Here is a 22067-nt window from a genome sequence, read left to right as displayed (position 1 = left end):
GCTGCCGTCTATGGGGTCGCACAGAGTCGGACACGACTGAAGCAACTTAGCAGCAGCAGCAGCAGCATGTCTGCATGCATTTAGAATGCATAGTATAACTACTCTCATAAAAGACTTACAACTATCTCCTGTGTGTGTGCTTAGTTGCTCAGTCATGTCCCACTCTTTGTGACCCTTTGGACTATAGCCTGCTAGGCTACTCTAACGATAGGTATTTTTAGGCAAGAATACTGGAATGGGTTGGCATTTTCTCCTCGATGGGATCTTCCTGATCCTCCCAACTACTACCTCCTAATGCTCCCTAAATCATTACCAGGAAAAGACCACAATAATTATCCCTGAAAAATAAACTTCTACGGAGAGTTCACAATTACAGATCACATTTATCTAACCTTCATAGTAAAATGAAAAAGAAGCACTGATTTTACCCTACAGTTTAGTTTTAAAAAAATAAAATTATAATGTCCAATGTTAGTGGAAGTGTAGATCAAAAAATCCATTTCTATATTAGCTATAGCAGTGTTGGATGGCACAGTCTGTCTGGAAAGTCTATCTAGTAACAGATAACAAAATGCATTAAAATACTTAACACAATTTGATATAGTAAATAAACTTTTGTGAATCCAAAAATATGAAAACATACATAAAGATGTTCAATAAACCATTACTTGCAACTGTGACCTGACGCTACCATTTTTTTCTTATTAATAGCCCTCAGTTCAGTTCAGTTCAGTCACTCAGTCGTGTCCAACTCTTTGCGACCCCATGAATTGCAGCATGCCGGGCCTCCCTGTCCATCACCACCTCCCGGAGTTCACTCAGACTCACGTCCATTGAGTCGGTGATGCCATCCAGCCATCTCATCCTCTGTCATCCCCTTCTCCTCCTGCCCCCAATCCCACCCAGCATCAGAGTCTTTTCCAATGAGTCAACTCTTCGTATGAGGTGGCCAAAGTATTGGAGTTTCAGCTTTAGCATCAGTCCTTCCAGGACTGATCTCCTTTAGAATGGACTGGTTGGATCTCCTTGCAGTCCAAGGGACTCTCAGGAGTCTTCTCCAACACCACAGTTCAAAAGCATCATTCTTTGGCGCTCAGCCCTACCGTCCATCAAGTCATAGAAGGGAGAAATCTTGGCCCTATTCTTTCCCTCACACTAAGAGCCAATAATTTCTCCCCCTTAGTCTTCCACATCTTTTCTTCTTCATCTCTATAGCTACTATGTTGGTTTAAGAACTTGCTATCCTCTTCTGGATTCCTGCAGTATCATCTTGGGACTAGATCTGGAAAATGAGATCTAAGCTTATACAATTTGGGGACCCTTTAAAGAAAAAGAAGGTAAAACTGTAAATGCAAAAGGTTTGTCACCAATGCTTCTCTCTATAAGCATAAGAGAGGGGTAGTAATATAGAAATAGAAGTGCTCGTAATCAGCTGAAGCTAAAAGCTCACACTTCTGGCAAATTTTATGAAAACACAGAACCACAAGAATACATTTTGGAGTCTCCACCAAAACTGCTAGAGGTCCTTGCAAGCCAAGTGTGTTTTGTTTTGTTTTGTTTTCCTTTTTTTTTTTTTAAGCTTTTTGGTATATCTGAACCCTTACCAAATGCTTAGATCCTGAAGCTTACAATTTCTAAGCCATCCATCCCATCATATTGCTGATAAATCAATTTTTCTAAAATGCAGTTTTAAACATATTTTTGCCCCATTTGTAAACCCTTCTTGCCAATAGGATAATTAGTACAAAGCATTCCATGATATCACCTCCACCTACTTTTCCAACTTCATTTTCTAGACATGCTGCATTATTTACAGTTCCTTATGATGTTATTTCAGTCATACTATACCTTAACAAATGTTCCTGCTTCTAACTGTAATGTATTTTCTTCTCCTTTCTGGCTAAAAGATTTCTTCTTTTTTTCTGTTAAAATTCGTTACAGATCTGAAACTAGAGTTGAAAGCAACTTCTTTGGCCCATTCTCATCCAGCTTTGTACTTACCATGCATTACAAGGACTTATGGTCTGTTTTCCCTAATAAATTACAGTCTCCTTCAAGGTGGAACCCCTGGCCTAGCCATCTTTATTTCCCAAGTGCCTGCATTAAGCACTCAGTTATCCTCAGCTGAACAAATGAATGGAAAAGGAAGAGAAGCAAATATACTACAAGGTTACTATTATTGCTTTTGGTTATTGGCATTGTTAGCAATTTTTTACCCTCATTTTAAAACATTTTTGCTATTTGGCTATGTATGTTTTATAGTGGGAAATCTAATTTATAATAAAATATTTCTTTGAGGTTTCTTGTGATTTTCATTAGATCTAGTATCTAATTCTCTTAATTCTTTGCACACCTGTGCCAGGCTTATTTAGAGGGCCAACAGTCTACCTTACTTGAAATAATGTTTAGATTCCTATACACAATTAGCTAAATAAATATCATTAGTGCAGCTTCATTAAAACATATTTTTCTTAAATATTTCTCAGTACACATATTTCTCAGTAAGTGAGCATTTATTAGAATTTTGGCAAGAAAAATCTTAAAATGGACTTATTTCCATAGGTATATATTTCAAGCACTAACTGAAAGGGATAATAAAAATGTTTTGCCATCTGGAATAAAACAGCACTAAATACTACAAGACTCAAATTATGTTCATATTCATGAAGACACATTTCCAAATCACTATTATAATTCCTATCTTCCACATAAGATGCACTAAAGAATTGTTTTTATAAGGAAAATATCCAAAACAATCTGATAATTTTCCTAAATATAACCCTCATTGAAGCTGAATATATTTTAGTAAAGCTATCATTATCATTATCCAGTAAATGCCTGCAGGAACTTCAGAGCAAACATTTTATTCATTTTCTTTCGCATGATCTAAATATGTTGCTTTATTACACATTGTTTAACTATGCTCTACATGAAACAGACCACGTACACATGGCATATGTAGATATGAATACAGGTCAAGAGCACCCCAAAAGCAAACCACAGGTCACAGGAATAACATCAGCAAACTCACACTGACACCATTTTAGTAGTTTCAGATCCAGCTGAATTCTTCACAATCTATACCTCTAGTTCAAGTACAAGTTCATTTTCTAGCGTAGAGTATTACAGTTTTAGATGAACTTCTTCACAAACCTGTTCCTTTGTGTAAGGAATAAAGTGTAAAGTGACTCCTTTGTGTAAGGTGCAAGGTTATTACAAGCTCATGAGATAGTTTGACCCATGTCTTAGTCTGAGCTCCTTCTTTGGGTGGATCCATGCCCCAGCCAATCTGATCGGATGTTTAAAGGAAAACTAGCATTCTCCTCTTTGCAGAGGACTGCATGCAAGAGCTGCCTGAGATGAAGTGTGGCACAGCAGAAAGAACTCGGCTATAGAGTCACAATGTCATGGCGCGGAATCTCCACAATGGCATTTCAAGGGCTGCGTGACTTTCAAGTTATTGAACCTCTTTGAACCGTAGTGTTATGGGCTGAATGGCGTCCCCCTCCACCCCAAATTCACACGATAAAGTCCTAACTTCAGGTATCTCAGTCTGACATTTGCTTGCTTTTTTTTTTCCTTTTTATTTTTTTAAACACTAATATTTTTCTCATTAACAGACTTTACTTCTCGGTCTTAGGTTTATGAAAAAATTGAAAAAAAACATAAAGAGTTCTCAAATACTCCCTTCTCCCCACCCTCAGTTTACCCTGTTATTAACATCTTACACTGGTATGATACTTTTTTTTTTTTTTTACAGTTCATGAACCAACAATGAAATGATTATTAACTAAAGTCCATTGTTTACATTTGACTTCTTTTTTTGTGTTGCATGCTTCTATGTACTTTGACAAATACAGAATGGCATGTCTCCACCATTACAGTATCATATATCATATGATAAAGCTTAACTGCCCCAAAACCCCACTGTGTTCCACATATTCATTTTTCCCTTTGTGTCTCCTTTCTCTATCTCTGTAGTGTATATATATATAATATAGTAATATAAATGATCCTGTGTTTTTAATTTCAAATTCCATTTGTTCATGTGGTATATGGGAAATCGATTTACTTTTGTATATTAGTCTAATCTAGAAGCAATACTTATCCAGGAGTCTTTTTATAAATTATTTTGAATTTTCTACATAGACAATTATGTAACCTATCAACAGTTTTCATCTTTCTCTGTCCCTATCTGTGAAGTGAAAGTCACGCAGTCACATCAAAGTCTTTGTGACCCCATGGCCTATACAGTCCATGGAATTCTCCAGGCCAGAATACTGGAGTGGGCAGCCTTTCCCTTCTCCAGGGGATCTTCTCAACCCAGGGATCAAACCAAGTCTCCCACACTGCAGGCGGATTCTTCACCAGCTGAGCCACAAGGGAAGCCCCTTCCCCATTTGTGTGTATACATACATATTTTTCCTTGTCTTAATCCATTAGCTAGGAAGTTCCAGTATGATGCTGAATAGGAGTGGTAAGAGGAGACATCATTGTCTTATCCTACAGTGATAGGAGAAGGAATCTTGTTTCTCATCATGGTGTGTGCTTTTAACTGTAGGTTTCTCTATTCCTAGATGATTGAAAGTTTATCATGAATGGGTGTTGGATTATGTGAAATGCTTTTCTGTATCTATTTTTATAATCATATGATTTTTCTTCTTTCAGGTCAGTTCAGTCACTCAGTCGTGTCCAACTCTTTGTGACCCCATAAAGCGCAGCATGACAGGCCTCCCTATCCATCACCAACTCCTGGAGTTCACCCAAACCCATATCCATTGACTTGGTGATGCCATCCAACCATCTCATCCTCTGTCGTCCCCTTCTCCTCCTGCCCTCAATCCCTTCCAGAATCAGGGTCTTTTCAAATGAGTCAGCTCTTCGCATCAGGTGGCCAAAGGACTGGAGTTTCAGCTTCAACATCAGTCCTTCAGTGAACACCCAGGACTGATCTCCTTTAGGATGGACTGGTTGGATCTCCTTGAAGTCCAAGGGACTCTCAAGAATCTTCTCCCAGACCACAGTTCATCAATTCTTCTGTGCTCAGCTTTCTTTATAGTTCAACTCTCACATCCATACATGACTAGATTTTTCTTTTTTAGCTATTAATATGATAGATTATAGCAATTGATTTTTGAATGGTGAATGAGAGTTGCATATTTTTTATATACGATACCGGATTCAACCGCTAGATATTTTGCCTAGTTTTGATATTAGGCTAATGCTAGTATCACAGAATGAGTTTGGAAGTGTTCCCTATGATTCTATTTTGTGGATCAGTTAGTATAGAATTAGTATCACTGTGACCTTTAAAAGTGGGTCATTGCATATATAATTAGTTATGCAAAGATGAGGTTATTAGTGTGGGCCCTAATCCTATATAGGATCTTCCCAACCCAGGGATCAAATCTAGGTCTTCAGCATTGCAGTTGGATTCTTTACCAGCTGAGCCACCAGAGAAGTACAAATAATTAACTTAGCCACTAAGTTGTGCCCAACTCTTCTGACCCCATGGACTGTAGCACACCAGGCTCTTCTGTCCATGGAATTTACCAAGCAAGAATACTGGAGTGGGTGCCATTTCCTTCTCCAGGGGATATTCCCTACCCAGGGAATGAATCTAGGTCTCTTGCATTGCAGGCAAATTCTTTACCAACTGAGCCACCAGGGAAGCCCAATCCTATACAACTGGCTTTCTTAAACCAGCACACCTAGCTTCCTCAAATGTTAAATCCTTAACATAAAGGATGCACTGCCAGTATACAGATTTAAACCCACAACACAGATATTCAAAAAAGGGGAGGCAATATTTTTTATCACACAGGATGTAACATTTGACGTATTTCATTTCCTTGAATCTTACTCCTTTCTCCATTCAGTCAGACAAGTTGCTAAATTATTGGCAAGAACTGGGAGATTGGGATTTTGACATATATATATATATATATATATATATATATATATATATACACACACACACACATACATACAAACACACTACTATCTATTTCACACTATGTATAAAATAGACAACTAATGAGAACTTACTGTATAGAAATAAAACTCTACTCAGTGCTCTATCTTGACCTAAATGAGACGGATATCTAAAAAGGAGGGGATATATGTATACGTACAGCTGATTTACTTTGCTGTACAGTAGAAACTAACACAGCATTGTAAAGCAACTATATTCTAATAAAAAGCCTTTTAAAAAAAGAAAAGAAAATTATTGGCAGAGGAGGGAAGCATGGGTGATGTAGGGGTGTCAATTACTGGTTTTTGAGTTTCAAAAGTCTAAGACCTTCTGGGAAATTAGAATGACTCTCACACATTGAAAATAGACTTAAAAGAAATCCTCCCATTTACTGAGCTAAAATCATATTTAGGTACTTTTGAGTGGAAGATAAGGTAGTCAAGCCATGTACAGATATTAGTGAATCTAGAAGCAAGTTACCAACGGGGTGGCTAAGCCTTTACCCCTCCCCCAACCACTCTCCTCTTCCTGCTGCTGCTTACTAGCTTCAGTTGTGTCTGATTCTGTGGGACCATACGGACTGCAGCCCACCAGGCTCCTCTGTCCATGGGATTCTCTAGGCAAGAGTACTAGAGTGGGTTACCATATCCTCCTGCAGGGGATCTTCCTGACCCAGTGATCGAACCTGGGTCTCCTGCATTGCAGATAAGAAAGAGTCTTTACCACTGAGCCACCAGGGAAGCCCCTAACTCTTCCTAGTGTAGCTGACTTGATCAGATGTTAAACTAGGAGATTCAACTAAGGCACCTTCATTGAACAGGCATGCAATTCTGCATGCAATTCCTGCAAAGAAAAGGGCTAGACCAAAACCAAAATTGTTTTTAAAGTCCTAAGAACTGGCTGCATGCATGCTAAGTCACTTTAGTCATGTCCAACTCTTTGAGACACTGTGGACTGCTAGGCTCCTCTGTTCATGGGATTTCCCATGCAAGAACACTGAAATGGGTTGCCACACCCTCCTGCAGGGGATCGTCTGAGTCTTTTTTGTCTCTTGCATTGGCAGGCAAGTTCTTTAACACTGGGAAGAACATGTTGGATGGCTCTAAAACCCAACAAGAAAACATAAAGGATCAAAGGAACAGAGGTGAGGAGAAGCATTATGGAACGGTTCTTGGATTGAGCTGCTGCCCTGTGACAAGCCCCTCCTCGCTGAAGAAGGTGGGATAGAAGGGGCTATTTTCTCTCTCAGGTCTTTAGGGAGGCCTCAAAAGAACAGTTTAGATGGCATGGATGTGTCCCCTGGAGCTTAGGAAACCTGAAAGATTGCAGACTGGCTCCCACCTTGGGAATCTCGAGGATAAGAAGGAGGTAAGGAACAACTCAGTAATTTGAGAAGCACCCTTCAGCCCTTGGAGGTTCACGGGACGCATGTTTTCATGATGCAAGCGTGAGCCAAGGATGACAGAGCCAGCCTGAAGCCCCAGATGGCCGCCTGGAAGTATCCTTTATACACTCAACATGAGTTCATGTGGGATGGACTAGCCGAGAACCAGGAGGTGAGTAGGGAGTGGACACCTACAGGAGAAGCCCTGTCCAAGCCAGGAAAGTTGAAGACAAATGGGTCCAGCAGGGGAGCCACCAAAGTCCCCCCAAAGTAGCCAAATGACTCTCAGTTTTAAATATCTGCCAGGCCCTGAAACCTAGAGCCAGGTTAACATAGTACCTGTTCACATAAAGAACATCCCTAAGCCTCTCATTTCCTTTTCTTTCCCTTGTTTCAATCCCTTAGGATTTAGCGATAGCAGCCAGCAAATGGGGGAGGAAGTGACAGACAGAGAAAGAAAACAGCACACCCTCTCCCTCTGCAAGAGCCCAATCCAAATATGGACCTCAGAGAGGGGATGAGAGATGATTTGATATTAAATGAACTTGCAAGCGACTATTACAGCCTGAGATCAGACCATTCTAATTTCTGAATGTAGACAATGTGTATGATTTAAAGTGTAGATAGAAATTTTTTTAATCTAAGAGTAATCTTACTAGGTATGGAGCCTACTTGAGGCCTAAATTTCATCCAGAGGCAAGAGAATACCCACTTCCCTTTTCCCAGTGCATTTTAAAGAAACAACAGGAAAAATAAAATGTAAATTGTGTTTAGATTGATTTCCTAAGTTGTGCTATTCAAAATACTGTAACAGGGCTGTTCAGTCGCTCAAAGTCATGTCCAACTCCTGCAACTGCATGGACTGCAGCACGCCAGCCTTCCCTGTCCTTCACTATCTCTTAGAGTTTGCTCAAACTCATATCCATTGAGTCGACGATGCCATCCAACCATCTCATACTCTGTCACCCCCTTCTCTTCCTGCCCTCAATCTTTGCTAAATACGATGGTAGAAAACAATGGCAGATGGAATGGATTTTCCTTCTTGGATGAGGTCCAGACCTTGGAAATGACTAAGTGATATATTGCAGGTGGACCTGACCAGGTCTGCCAAGGACTGCCTGGAGTAGCATGACACAGAAGCAACAGAACAAGGCCCAGGGGCGTCACGGCATCATGCAAGGAGCACAGAGCTCTACGCAACCCCAGAGACTTTCTTCTGGTTCAGCAGCAGCACACCCTCATGCGTCCAGGGAGTATCTGGAAGAAGGCATGAGAAGGAAAGGAAAAGATCCTCAAAGGAAGACCAAGGTGTGCCTCAGCAGTGGCCCATGAGTGCTGACGAAGGATAAGAGGACAAACGTGACTCGTGGAGAGATGACAGCCTAGAAGCAGATATGTTACCCCTCACCTTCAAAAATCTTACCTAGAATTAGAATGCAACCTCAAATTGCTTCCACGTGGCTACATGAAGGGCTAAAATATAATTTAGATCTAACTATAGAAAATAAAACAAGTTACATTCCTTGCACACTCAGTTGTATAGACACATACCTGCCACGTGTGGTGAAGCTTGTCCCAGACTTCTAAGAATCCTCCTGAAGTATGTCTTTACACCGTGGATGGTTAAGAAGCCTAGAAGAGAATCAAGAGCTAAGTCACTTAGAGGCAGTTTCTTGGGGTGAGGAGGTTGACTCTTAAATTTTGGCTGTTTGGGGAAATGCCAGTGGATGGTGTTCAACTGAGCCTGACAGACTACACAACATCCATTACTACAGAACTCTAAAATTCCATCTAGAACATTATAGAACCATCAGCAGAAGGAAAAAAAAAAAAATAGAATGAACCAGCTTATTTGGTCTGTTTTTGAAAATCAAATGTTCCAAATCCCAGGAGAAAACATAGGAAAGAAGAGGTAAAATGGGGAACTTGAGGTTCCTATCCTAAAAACTCTGGAATTTTTAAAAGCATCAAGTCCATTTCTAATGAGAAAGTGAAAGTTGCTCAGTCGTGTCTGACTCTGAGACCCCATGGACTATAGCCCACCAGGCTCCTCTGTCCATGGAATTCTCCAGGCCAGAATACTGGAGTGGGTAGTCATTCCTTTCTCCAGGGGATCTTCCCAACCCAGGGATCAAACGCAGGTTTCCTGCATTGCAGGCGGATTCCTGACCATCTGAGCCACCAGAGAAGCCCAAGAATACTGGAATGAGCAGCCTATCCCTTCTCCAGGGGATCTTCCCAAGCCAGGACTCAAACTGGGGTCTCCTGCATTGCAGGTGGATTCTTTACTAGCTGAACTACCAGGGAAGCCCGTTTCTAATGAGAGAAGAAACATAAATCCAAGTAAGGGAATAGATTGTGGTAGGGGGTCCTATTTTAGAGACAGTGTTCAAGGGAAAAGTCGCTCTGCTAAGGTAACATTTGTGCAGAGACCAGGACAAAGTGAGCAATGGGACAGAGGCACTGTCCATGCTGTGGGGACAGCTAGAACAAAGGCCCTGTGGAAAGAGCCCAGAACAGCAAAAAGGCCACTGTGCCTGCAGTGGGATATGTCCCGGAAAGACAAGCAGCACGTGGAGGAAGTAGGAAAGGGCCAAGGAAAGGCTTTGAATTTTAATCTGGAAGCCATTAGAAGGCTGTCTTTTTCTTTAATCAAATATTATAACGTGACACCACTGTGTATTTGCATGCATTTCTCAGAAATATACAGAGAAATCCCCTATATCTTTTACCCTGTTTCCCTCAAGGGTAACATCTTACAAAGCTATAGTCCAATATCAAAACCAAGAGATTGCCATTGATAGAGTTAAGATACAGAAGATTTCCATCCCCAGAAGAGTCCCTAAGATTGTCTTTTTATAGCCCTCCTATCCCACTTCCTTCTTAAACCCTGGAAACCACTAGTGTACAATTTCTATAGTTTTGTCATTTCAAAATTATCATACAAATGAAATCATACACAAATCTCTGGTGATTCATCCAGGTCGGGTATCAATACTTTGTTCAGTTATATTGCTCAATAGTAGTCTATGGTCCAGATCATTTAACCATTCACCCACTGAAAGGCACTACAGTATTACACTATTTCTAGTTTGGTGTTATATAAGCAAAGCTACCATCAACATTGGCACACAGGCTTTTGTGTGAGTAGAAGTTTTCCTTTCTCTGAGATAAATGCCCATGAGAGCAACTGCTGGATTCTATGGTGATTATAAGTTAAGTTTTCTTTAAAAACCTGTCAAACTGTTCTGTAAAACGTTCTGTATCATTTTACATTCCATCAGCCATGCATGAGTGAGCTAGTTTCTGCAATCCTTGCCAGCATTTGGCATTGTCACTATTTCTTATTTTAGCCATTCTGCTTTTCTCTAATGATTAATGATGTTGAACATCTTTTCATGTGCTTAGATGCTAGCTGTATATACCCTTTCCTATGAAATGTTCCTTCATGTCTTTGGTCTATTTTCTGATTGGATTGTTTCATTTTTTTTTTTATTGAAGTGTTTTTAAAGATTATATTCTTAATAGTAATCCTTACTACAAGTCTAAATATATAGTCTGAAACTACTTTCTCACAGACTGTAGCTTATCATATTCTTAACAGGGTATTTCACAGAACCCAGCTTTCTGATTGGATTGTTTCATTTTTTAATTGGTTTTGAAAGATTATATTCTTAATACTAATCCTTACTTCAAGTCTAAATATATAGTCTGAAGCCACTTTCTCCCAGCCTGTAGCTTATTTTAGTATTAACAGGGTATTTCACAGAGCCCAAAGTTTTTAATTTTGCTAAGTTGAATTTATCAATTTATCATTTTATAAATTATGGTTTTGATACAAAGTCTAAAAATGCACTGTCTTGCCCTGGATCCTGAAGATGTTCCATTTTTTTTTCATAAAAATTTATTTTTAAATTTTATCAATACATTTAAGTTCTTGATATATTTTGAGTTAATTTTTGTAGAAGTCTAAGACAGGCGAAGTTTCATTTTTTGCTTATGGATGCTCAACAACTTCAATACCATTTATTGAGAAGGCTATGCTTCCTCCACTGAACTGGTTTTGCACCTTTGTCAAAAATCCGTTTATATCTGTGTGGGCCAATTTCTGGGTTCTCTGTTCTATTTCATTGTTATATACATGTATCCCTCTGCCAAACTCACACAGTCTTGATTACTGTAGCTGTATGATAAATCTTGAAATTGAGTAGATTAATTCTTCCCACTCTATTCTTCTATTTAAAAATTCTTATAACTATTCTGATCTTTGCCTTTCCATAAAATTTTTAGAAAAATCTGATCTACAAAAAAAATTGTGCTAAAATATTGATACAAACTGTGTTAAACCTGTACATCAGTTCGAAGAGAATTGATATGTTTGTTATGGTGAGTCTTCTAATCCATTAACATGGTATATACCTATTTATTTGTATTTTCAATCAGTACTGTATGGCTTTTAGCATATAGTCCTACACATGTTCTGTTAGATTTATAACTAAGTATTTAAATTTTTGAGTGATTATAGATGGCACTGTATTTTTAATTTTGGTACCCAGTTGTTCCTTGTTATTATACAGGAATATAGTTGATTTTTGTATGCTTATCTCATATCCTGATGGCTTCCCTGGTGGCTCAGACGATAAAGCGCCTGCCCACAGTGCGGGAGACCCAGGTTTGATCCCTGGGTTGGGAAGATCCCCTGGAGAAGGAAATGGCAACCTACTCCAGTACTCTTGCCTGGAAAATTCCATGGACTGAGAGGCTCCTGAGAGCCTGGTAGGCTACAGTCCATGGGGTCGCAAAGAGTCGGACATGACTGAGCGATCCTATGTGTAGGATCTCATATCCTATTACCTTGCTGAACTCACCTATTAGTTTTGAAAGGTTTTTTTTCTTTTTTTTAAGTCCTCTAGGGTATTCTACATAAACAATCATGTCATCTGAAAATAGGGACTATTTTATTTCTGATTCCATTCTGATCTCTATGATTTTAGTTTCCTTCCCTTATCTTTTTGTACTGGCTGGAAGTTTTAGCAATATATTAAGTAAAATTGGTAAGTGCAAATATTCTTGACCTTGTTCCTTATCTGAGGAGAAACAATTCAGTCTTTCATCATTAAGGGTAATGTTAGTTATAGAATTTATGCAGTCTTTTTCAGATGCTTGATGTCAAGGTGAAGTTCTCTGTTCTCATTTTTCTGAGAATTTTTATCATAAACGGTTGATTTTGTCAAATGCTTTTTTCTGCATGAATGGATAGGATCATATGGTGTTTCTTCTTTAGCCTGTTAACAAGGTGAATTTCAAGTACTGAACCAACCTTGATCCATGGAATAAATCCTACTCAGTCATGGAATGTATATATTGCTGAATTCTATTTGTTAATATTTTATTAAGGATCCTTATGTCCATGTTCATGAAGAATATTATGTCTAGTTTTCTTTTCTGTTCTACCTTTGTCAGGTTTTGGTATCTCAGTAATACTACTTTCCTAAAATGAATGGTTTTCTGGAAGAGATTGTATAGAGCTGATGCTATTTCTTTCAATGTTTGTTAGAATTCTCTAGTGAAACCATCTGGGAGTGGATTTTTTTATTGTTAAAATTATTTGTTCAATCTCCTTAAAAGTTTTAGGGCTATTCAAACTATCTATTTAATATTGAGTGAGCTGGGAAGGACTGGGGGCAGGAGAAGAAGGGGATGACAGAGGATGAGATGGCTGGATGGCATCACCGACTCGATGGACATGAGTTTGAGTGAACTCCGGAAATTGGTGATGGACAGGGAGGCCTGGCGTGCTGCGATTCATGGGGTCGCAAAGAGTTGGACACGACTGAGCAACTGAACTGAACTGATGCCATTCAAAGAGTTGGTCCATTTCTTCTAAGTTGTCAAATTTATATGTATAGAACTGTTCCTAGTATATGCATATTATCCCTTTGATGTCTGCAGAGTCTGTAGTGATACACTTTAATATTTCATTCTTCACATTGGTGATTTGTGTCTTATCTGTTTTTTCTTTGTCAGTCTTGTGAGGCGTTTGTCAACTTTATCAGTCTTTTCAAATAACCAGAATTTTTTCATTGTTTTTCTGTTTCCAATTTTATTAAATTTTTGTTTTTATTATGATTTCCTTCATTCTGCTTGCTTTGGACTTCAGGTATATTCAGCTCTTCTTTTTCTAGGTTATTGAACTGTGAGTTTAGATTATTGATTAGAAATTTTTCCTTTTCTCTAACATATGCATTTAATGCTACAAAACATGCCTTTCAGCACTTCTTTACCTGTGTCCCACAAATTTCAATGGTGTATTTTTATTTTCAATCCATTCAATGTATCATGTTCCTTGACACCTCCTTTATGGCCCGTGGATTATTTATAGTGTGTGTAGTTGAATTTCCAAGTGTTCAGAGATTTACATGTGATTTTTCTATTACTGATTTATAATTTGATTCACGGTAGTCAAAGAATACATTCTTTAAGATTTTAATTCTTTAAAATTTTGTGAGACTTGTTTTCTGATCCAGGATATGGTCAAATATATTACATACTCCATGGTCACATTAAAAGAATGTGTGCTCTGTTCCTGTGGAGTAGAGAGCTCAGTGAGTACCAATTAAGTCTGTTGGTCACTGATGCTGAGTTTTTTAATATCTTTGCTGATTTTCTGTCTAGTTTTCTATCCATTGATGAGATAGGGGTATTAAAATCTTCATTTATAAATCTATTTATTTTTTTTTAATCTCATTTTTTTGCAACTCAGTAATTTAGGGCACACATCTTTAGAATGACTGAGTCTTATTGATGGTGCAACTCTTGTATCAATACATAATATCCCCCCTCTATCACAAGTGCCTACTGTATCTGATATTAATATAGCAACTCCTGCTTACTATTATTAATGTTTGCAAAATACTTTTTACCAATTCTTTACTTTCAACTTGTCAACATCACTATATTTGAAGAGATTTATGCTTCCTTGGTAGCAGAGGTTAAAGCGTCTGCCTGGAATGCGGGAGACCTGGGTTCAGTCCCTGGATCGGGAAGATCCCCTGGAGAAGGAAATGGCAACCCACTCCAGCATTCTTGCCTGGAGAACTCCATGGAGAGTAGAGCCTGGCAGGCTACAGTCCACGGGGTCACAAAGAGTCAGACACCACTAAGCGACTTCCACTTTCACTTTCACTTTATGAAGATAAGCACTGTAGTTGGGTGCTTTTTTTTTAATATGCTCTAACAATCTGTCTCAATTGCTGTATTTAGACCATTTATATTTCATGTAATTATTGATATGTTAGGCCAGAAGCCAATAATTTCACTTTGTTTTTGGTTTTTGGTTTCTATGTTTTCTTTATCTTGTTATTCTTAAACATTTTTTATAATTCAATTTTTATTTATCTATAATATTTTTGAGTATCTTTTTCTATAGCTTTTTTAGTAGTAGGTTTAAGTATGACATCAAACTACATAATATATCACAGTCCAAGGATGTCATCATATTAATAGTTTGAGTCAAATGTGTCATGAAACATGTCCTACTGAATATTTCTGCAAAAATGTGAGATTTGGTAAATCAAAAATCTAAACATGAGAATAACTGTAGAGATATGGTAGTTTTCTTCCTAGACACTCCTATTTCCCCCCACCTAGAACTACATACACATTCATACCTCCACTGAAAAGATAATTGAAATATGAATTGGGATTAGTCAGGGGAAAAAAATACATCACTCTGAATTGAAACACCAAGATTTCTGTCATTTGATGTATACTTTTTTGGATAGAAAACTTTAAAGATAATGTTTAAGAGAATGTGTTTTATAATATAATAAAGTGGACTTCCCTGGTGGCTCAGATGGTAAAGCATCTGTCTACAATGCGGGAGACCTGGGTTCGATCCCTGGGTCGGGAATATCTGCTGGAGAAGGAAATGGCAATCCACTCCAGTACTATTGCCTGGAAAATCCCATGAACAGAAGAGCCTGGTAGGCTACAGTCCATGGGGTTGCAAAGAGTCGGACACGACTGAGCGACTTCACTTACTCACTTAAAGTGGATAGAAATCTGAAAAATTGTTGAAGTCTGAACAAATACATTTAGCAAGAATGCAGGCCATCAACCAGTCATAATCTGTTTCAATTTTAAGTAGGCTTAAAACAGTTACCTAGGCTATTGTTCACCTTTTATAGAAAATTCATTTCAGAGAGATGAAATTAACTTGCACAGGGTTATGAGAGAGTCAGTGACAAAGTTGAGCATAGCACTGAGGTCCGATAACACTGAACTACAAAATCAGGAATAAAAATATTTAATTTTTATCTGCAGTATATCAACAGTCTGCTTAAGAATGAAGTTATGCTTCATTTCCTTAAGGAAGGCAAAATCAGAACATGGCAGATGGAATATCATCACTCATCTACATTGGAATTTAACCAAGACTCGGGTTTAAATGTACCCAAATGTAGCAATGTGCCAAAAGTAGCAACTGATAGCAAATAAATGGCCCAACCATACATATTATTGCAGGCACTGGTCCACAAGAAGTTCCCAACATGAAATTGTAAGAGCTAGCATGCCCTTTTCCATTGTGTATCAATGAGTTTTCCCCATCTAACCAGACTATCACAGAGGAACAAATCTGAAGGACACTGACATATTTTCCACATTATGCAGTTTTTGTTCACTTCAGATGTAAAAACACTTGAGTATGTTCAAAAGGGATAGTCCTCAATTCCCAAAATATTTTTTATACTCCCTGATTCATTTAAAGAAAGATCAAACCTCTAGTTTGTAGTTCTCAGTGACAGGTTTCCACTTTTAGTCACGAAAGCTTCTATGATCCAAACTTTGGAAAAAATTCTTTCTCTACATCTCCCATTTATATTCACAGTTAGATACTATAATTAAATAATAGAGTTTTGCTTACTTGGGCTCAAATCCATTAATTTTTTTTTTCTTATTTTTACTCATCTCTTTCCTCTGAAATGTCTCCCAGTATTATTATTATCCTTGAGCACACAAATACACAGATCTGTGAATCTATAATGAGGTCTTCCTATTTTTTTTTTAGGATAGATTTTGCTTTATTAAATGTCTAAATTGCCTCCACTTAGATACTATCTAAATAGGAACAAATATCCTATCCTACTGAGAAAAAAAGTCATCTTTTAACAGCTGACCGCCTAGCCAAGTATATGTATTATGTTTACTGCAGGGAAACATTTGGTTCACAAGCTGACTTAGGTTCCCTGACCTGATGCCAGCAAAGGATGAATGTGCTAATGGTCTGTACCAAAGTGAGAATTCAAATGCCCTTCCATTCAAGCCCAGTGGACTGGCCAAATGATAAAGCACCATTCAGCATCTCGTACAGACAGGCATCTGCCCTCCTCTCACGTGCTGAGGAGCAGGACAAGAAGTGAAGGTGCTAAACACTCCAAGAGGGAAGGATGTGAATCAGATAGTAAAGCTAAGTTATTCAGCTGCCACTGTGTCCAGCTCTAACCAGACAGAACTTTTCTTCACAAGAGGAGAGGAAGCTTACAGAATTTGTGTTCACACGTCCAATGCTGTGCTCTCGCCACATGCCTGTGAAACTCCCTTGTCAACAGAGCTTTTACCCTTGCCCTTCTCTCCTTTTCAGGATTCGTACTCCAAATCCCCAGCACACTTAGAGCAATGACCTCAGAGACAATGCTATAGCTGATGCAACTTATATTCCTTTGTTTACCTCCTGGAGTTGGGGTGGGAAAGGAGGAGAAGTGTAAAAGCTCCAAAGTGGCAGCTAAAACCAGACCAGCTGAAGAAAGCTGTGTCTTCACATTTTTCACTAGTTTGCTGTGTCAATGCCCCTTGCTAATGTAGAATAGCCTTTGTGATGTTTTACATGAAAACATTAAAAGGTAAACCCCTATGCTGATGGTCTTGGACTGATGGTGAAGTTATACTTTTACCAGTGAAAAAATCAGTGGGTGAGCAGACAACCTATAAATACACAGTTTCTTGTTAACAGGCCACATTTATACATAAGAGGACTTACTTTCCTTTCCAGCCAGAGTACAGCAAAGATCAAATATATGCACTATAAAATACCTGACATCTAGTGTGGATAAGATAACACATAAGATTGTAATACTTTTTACAGCACAAATTATTCCTGATTAGAAGCAAAATCTTGAAAATACGCTAAATTCTACATTTTGAAAACAGAGTAATCCCAAATCATCCCCTCCACAGATATATTAATGACTGAATGGATAAAGACATAAAAACTACATACCAAGCTGTGGATTAGGCTGGTAAACTGTGTCTCATCCTTTACCTCTGCCCACAAACTGAAAGCGCAGAGTGAACACAGTGTTCAGGCCACCTCTACAAATAAGGTGAAACTCCTGGTTCTTATATTAGTGCCATAGACAATTCACCCCATCTCTGAGGACTCAGTCAAACTAACTATATATTGTTGAGTAATATCTGTAATAAACTTTGTTAGATGATGGGGGGAAAAACAAAGTCATTAAAACATATTAATAAAGAAGCTGTGATCTAACTACTTCAAAGTCAGAAAAGTCATTAGCAGAGAAAGAAGTAAAACAAGGAACGCATTCCAAAATGTCAGGGAAGGGGTTGTTACGACAAGACATGCATTTGTGTGTCAGTATGTAACACAGTGACTAGCACCTAAAATACACAAACGTCAAAAATGATAGAAAACTCAGACACTGGAAATTCTTGGATCAGAAGGAAATGAACAGGAAGAGTTAGAGCCAAATGGTGGGTGGTCTCTCCTAGAAACTGAGAGGACAGGAAGAACCTGAAGAGCAGGGTCTGCTGGCAGGCCTAAGCAAGAACAGGGCAGGCACTGGATTGTGGAAGGAGTCAGAGATAACAGGGGCCGCACACTTTCATTTCAGGAGCTCAAGAATCAGGGCTTCAGCATCCACAGCTCAGTTTGTCCTGGCTCAGTCTCCCCAGGTTGACCAAGGGTCTTTCTGATGACAGATCTTGGATTAGTCCATGTAACATACTCATGAATTTCCAGGTTCTACCCAAGCACCTCCCCAGGCAATGGAAGGAGATTTCAGTGGCCATTGTGCTTTTCCTCTGCAAATTTCTCCCCAAAGACAACATCTAAAATTTCTTTGTCAGGTGTGCTGTCTATGGAGCCACAAAAAGCTATGAAAGTATTCAAATGCAGATATCTGGGTGAATAAAAAATATATATGGTGCCCGAAACACAACCTTAGGAAAGCAAATCCAGTTATTCAGCTAGCGTGTAATAACTTCAGAAGATGGTTCATTTCCTGACTTGGTAAAAAAGATGAGATTCTATGAAGCACTGAGTATCTGAAAAGGACTGCTCCTGAAGATACATAAAATAAGGTCCGCAGAGAGGAAGCTATTTTTATTGTAATCACTGATACTCAAACACAGTTTAATAAAAAATACTACAATATAGAAAACTGATTACCAGCATAAACTCTGGCATTTATGCTGAGTTGAATCTCTCTATGTAGGTGATCTTGGACAAGCTACTGCATCTCTAAGCCCAGGTCTTATCTGTAAATTAGAAATAATATTAGCACTTACCAGAGTCATTGTCTATTCAGCATTTCACTGAATAAACCAGGCTGCTCCTATTCTCAGGCTTCATGATTCAAGTACGTTTGGCCCACACCTCACTGTGCTGCATTTTAGGGATGACTGTTCAGGCCTAAGCAATCACTGACCACTTCTGAGAAGCCATGGGGTTCCCCATCACCCCAACAATGGCCAGAACACATTCTCTGTCTCCCTTTCCTTCTCTCTCCCCTTCTTGTTCACTGGTGTGCACTCCCTCCCTCTCTTTCTTCCTCTCCCTCTCTCCTACCCCTTCTCTCTCCATTTCTCTTTTTTTCTGTGACTGACATCACTGAGGACTATTCAAACCGAATAATGTTACACAAGAGGAAAGCAATGCTAAGACATGAGATGACAGAGCAAGATGAATGCCTGGAGATATCCTGAGAGTTTAAAGGTTATTTCCTGTTAGAGTACCAATATACTCCCTTTCTTACATCAACTATTTTGAAATAGTTCTTTGTCTAACCTACTACACGGAGTTTTTCAATATGTATGTGAGGAAGAAATGAGATAACGACCATAAACACATATTACTGTGTTGGGCATATAGCAAATACTTAATAAATGTGAGCTATTTTTATGTCCAGAATGAGAGATTCATAAACTTGCTTTTCTAAGATGACCACATGAAAAGAAACAATTTTCACGGGATTCATTAAGATATCAAGGATTTCTATTTTCAAAAAGGTCATAATCAATAATAAAAGATGTTAATAATAGCTCAAAGACATAGAAGAAGTCTCAAAAGACAGCAGATGACTTGACCTGAATAGAAAATACTTAAAGTATTCAGAGGAAAGAGAAAAATGAACCTCAGCCTGGCCTGGTTGCCAAAAGGCATCACAGACATAGTATTGAGCTGGGTTTTGAGGAGCAGGAAAGATCTGAAAAGCTGGAGGGAAGAACAGACAATATTCTAGCCATGAGTCTAGAAAAATATGGGTGATGATGCTAGAGCCCAGGACACTCTTTGACCTATAACAAAGGGCTTGAGAGGAAGGAAGGAAGAAGCCCTCAAGGGAAGCTTAATAAAAAACCCAACACAGATGACAGTTCTTAAGGGCAAGTTTAATCATATTTCAAAAACATTGATTTCACTGAACTCACTGGAGGTAAAAAGGTGTAACATTAGGTTGCTCATGCAATTCACACTCATTTAAAAAATCAGTTAAATTTTTGGAAAGATTTTTACAATCAAATCACACCTCTTTGGATATATCATATTGACTTTTTTCCAACTGTAATTGCTCATTATTTTACTCACATTCTACAGCAAAAAAAAAAAAAAAAGAACATACAAATGAACAAATAAGCTCTAAGGCATAATATAACAGATATTGTTTTCTCCTCAATATCCTTTCCTTAGCATGTAAGAGCTGTGCAGTTTGAGGAAGCGAGCCTAACTTCTGCAGTAGGTCCTATTATATTTAAGGGAACCGTGGTTAATCCCATCCTCCTTGCCAGTGATGGCTTGGTGAACCCACACCCTATACTAACCTACGAATGGCATTCTTCTGGAATCATGGTTTGAATACAGGAATGGAGATATGACACAACGTGAGCCAATGAAACATAAGTGAGATTTGCTTCTGGGAAAACATTTCCTCAATTTTATGAGAGAACCCTTAAAAGAGACGGTCTCTTTTCTCAACCTCTATGGGTGTCAGAGCTGGAACTGCAGATGCAACCTGCTTTAAATTTAAGAATAAATCTGACATACTGGGGAGAGCAGAGCTCAGGGAACTGCAGAGATAAGACGCTGAAAGCACCGGACAAGTTCAACCCAATTATCTGCCCTACCTCTAATGTCTGACTATGTGAGATACCATGTTTCTCATTATTAAATCTGATTGGGCTTTTTAAAAAAATACTATCCTAATTTCTTTAAAAATACTTCCAATGACATGAGTATCATTTGCAAATAGCTGTGATCCAACAGGGCTTCCCAGGTGATGCTAGTAGTAAAGCCAGCGCAGGAGATGTAAGAGAGGTGGGTTCAGTCCTTAGGTGGGGAGGATCCCCTGGAGGAGGAAATGGCACCCCACCCCAGTATTCTTGCCTGAAGAATCCCACGGACAGAGGAGCCTGGTGGGCTACAGTCCATGGGATCACAAAGAGCCAGACACAACTGAAGCGACTTAGCACGCAAAGATGCACACATGCACACATGATCCAAAGCTGCATCTCATTTCATGGTTCTCTGGTTAGTCTTAGCGCCTCTAGAAGATCTGAAAGAGCAGAGTCAGGACAGGGAAACAGAAAGAAGGGAGGTTCTATACGTATCTGTAAGCACTAGTTGACGTGGTCCATTTCAGACGGCAGAACACCATCCTCTAAAAAAACGGAGTAGTTAGTTGTCAGAGTCACACAGATAGGTCCAGGCATTCTTGTCAAATGAGGGCCCAACAAAATGAACATAAGCAAGGTTCTGATAAACACAAAAACTTTAGATCTTACAGCTCCACCCTTCCTCTTTCCTCCTACACAGCTGCTAAGCGTAGGGGCATTTTATTCCCTAGTCATATTAGGAAAAAGAGTTCCTTATAGATGATGAACAGCCTAAAAAGGGGTTTTCTGAGCAAGCAAATGTTATAAAATCTGTAACATTCTACATTTCACTGCCAAACAATGCTTTGGGGTGCAGAGTCCCAGGACTGCAGTTAACTACTTAAGCCAAATATGACATGGACATATTAGCTCAGTAAAAGGATGATGTTTACTCCCTAATTTTTTTCACTCCCTCATTTAAAAAAAATCATGTTAAATGTTAACTTACAGGAATACATAAGTAATATAATGTATATGACAACTTCTGAGGAAATTAGAGTAGCAGATAAATGGGGATCAAGATGAAGCAGTTAAGCTAAAAAAAATAAAATGAAAGCAGAACTCAGTGTGTATGAGACTGTAAAAACAGTCACTTGTAACAGATTTGATCACCTCGAGCCAAAGAAGAGCCAAATATGAGTACAAACTGTGAAAGAAGATCCTTCCCACAGTATTAAGCCAAAGAAATAATAAGATCAGAACGATTTTTAATGTATACAATGCAATTGATAGCTAGAAAACGATACTCATCCACGGTTG

General features: G+C 38.7%; 1 protein-coding gene across 4 annotated transcripts in view; it reads right to left on the bottom strand.

The window, feature by feature from the left end:
• The window catches only part of SOX5 (SRY-box transcription factor 5), a 1147842-nt gene that overhangs the window by 974823 nt on the left and 150952 nt on the right, over positions 1-22067 (bottom strand). For 3 of the 4 annotated variants that reach the window (XM_042247392.2, XM_042247394.2, XM_042247393.2), the window contains exon 2: positions 8910-8990. The gene's annotated coding sequence lies outside the window, so the exon portion shown is untranslated. Of the gene's footprint in view, positions 1-8909; positions 8991-17637; positions 21399-22067 lie in introns of those variants that run through there. The other variant, XM_042247395.2, reaches the window with a different exon arrangement.

Source organism: Ovis aries, chromosome 3 (genome assembly GCF_016772045.2).
Source record: "Ovis aries strain OAR_USU_Benz2616 breed Rambouillet chromosome 3, ARS-UI_Ramb_v3.0, whole genome shotgun sequence".
NCBI classification, from domain to species: domain Eukaryota; kingdom Metazoa; phylum Chordata; class Mammalia; order Artiodactyla; family Bovidae; genus Ovis; species Ovis aries.
This window is presented reverse-complemented; position numbering and strand designations above follow the sequence as displayed.